This window comes from Pseudorca crassidens, chromosome 5, assembly GCF_039906515.1.
Source record: "Pseudorca crassidens isolate mPseCra1 chromosome 5, mPseCra1.hap1, whole genome shotgun sequence".
Taxonomy (NCBI): Eukaryota; Metazoa; Chordata; class Mammalia; order Artiodactyla; family Delphinidae; genus Pseudorca; species Pseudorca crassidens.
Window position 1 is genome coordinate 66,633,498 of NC_090300.1, and position 2,299 is coordinate 66,635,796.

Here is a 2,299-nt window from a genome sequence, read left to right on the forward strand (position 1 = left end):
CCCGCTTCTTGGGTAGGAGGAAGGATTAAATAAGACAAGGTCCTGTGTAAACTGAATAAAATTTGTTGTACACTGTAAAGTGCTGTGGATCCAAAGGGTGTCATTTCATGGGAGGAGTGATAGGAGAGCAGCCTGGAGTCTCCTGTGGAGACACGCAGACTCGCACATACACACACAAGCACTCCAGGCCATCATCAAGATGATGGCCCCAGGAGGGCCACCCCATAGTCCTCATCTGCTAACCCAAGCATCAGAAAGCAGGAATGCAGCGTGAGACTCTGCCTGGCACCCGCTGAGTTAGAAATCACTGCAATTAAAGCCCATTCTAATAACATGTATAGGCCATGCCCTATACATGGTTGGTAATTCTAGGTAGGTTTCTCTATGTTAAATAAATGCATGGTTTGGAAGGGATTTCTGCCGTACTGTATATAGAGAGACCTTTGAAATCCTAAATTAGAATAAATATTTATCAACCCATGCTATAGCATTTTTAACATTGAGAAATGCTTCCACAAATGTTCTCTTTCAGTCTTGTCTCCTCAATAATCTCGTGTTATGTGGCTCCTGCTGAGTTATCCTCATTTTATAGAAAAGAAGCTTGAAGCAGAAAGATGTTAAGTGTCTTCTGTAAAACTTTTAGAGGAAAACATAGGAAGAACACTCCGACATAAATCACAGCAAGATCTTTTTTACCCACCTCCTAGAGTAATGGAAATAAAAACAAAAACAAATGGGACCTAATGAAACTTAAAAGCTTTTGCACGGCAAAGGAAACTAAACAAGACGAAAAGACAACCCACAGAATAGGAGAAAATATTTGCAAATGAATCAACAGACAAGGGATTAACCTCCAAATTATATAAACAGCTCAGGCAGCTCAATATTAAAAAAAAACAAACAACCCAATCAAAACATGGGCAGAAGACCTAAATAGACATTTCTCCAAAGAAGACAAACAGATGGCCAAGAGGCACATGAAAACCTCAATATCACTAATTATTAGAGAAATGCAAATCAAAACTACAACGAGGTATCACCTCACACTGGTTAGAATGGGCATCGTCAGAAAATCTATGAACAACAAATGCTGGAGAGGGTGTGGAGAAAAGGGAACCCTCTTGCCCTGTTGGTGGGAATGTAAATTGATACAACCACTATGGAGAACAGTATGGAGGTTCCTTAAAAAACTAAACCATATGACCCAGCAATCCAACTACTGGGCATATACCCAGAGAAAACCATAATTCAAAAAGACACATGCACCCCAATGTTCATTGCAGCACTATTTAGGATAACCAGGTCATGAAAGCAACCTAAATGCCCATCAACAGACGAATGGATAAAGAAGATGTGGTACATATATACAATGGAATATTAGCCATAAAAAGGAACAAAATCGGGTCATTTGTAGAGACGTGGACGGACCTAGAGACTGTCGTACGGAGTGAAGCAAGTCAGAAGGAGAAAAATATCGTATATTAACACATATCTAGAAAAATGGTACATCTGAACTGGTTTGCAAGGCCGAAATAGAGACACAGGACTTCCCTGGTGGTGCAGTGGTTAAGAATCCGCCTGCCGATGCAGGGGACACAGGTTTGAGCCCTGGTCTGGGAAGATCCCACATGCGGAGCAACATAAGCCCGTGCACCACATCTACTGAGCCCACGTGCCACAAGTACTGAAGCCCGCGTGCCTAGAGCCCATGCTCCGCAACAAGAGAAGCCACCGCAGTGAGAAGACTGTGCACTGCAACGAAGAGTAGCCCCCCGCTCCTCACGCCTAGAGAAAGCCCGCTTGCAGCAACAGAGACCCAATGCTGCCAAAAATAAATAAATATTTTAAAAAGTAGAGACACAGATGTAGAGAACAAACGTATGGACATCAAGGGGGAAGGGGTGGTGGTGGTGGGATAAATTGGGAGATTCGGATTGACATATATACACTAATATGTATAAAATAGATAACTAATAAGAACCTGCTGTATAGGGCTTCCCTGGTGGCACAGTGGTTAAGAATCCGCCTGCCAATGCAGGGGATGTGGGTTTGAGCCCTAGCCCGGGAAGATCCCACATGCCGCAGAGCAACTAAGCCTGTGCGCCACAACTACTGAGCTTGAGCTCTAGAGCCCACAAGCCACAACTACTGAGCTCGTGTACCACAAGTACAGAAGCATGCGCACCTAGAGCCCATGCTCTGCAACGAGAAGCTGCAACAATGAGAAGCCCGCGCACTGCAACAAACAGTGGCCCCCGCTCTCTGCAACTAGAGAAAGCCCACGCACAGCAACGAAAAC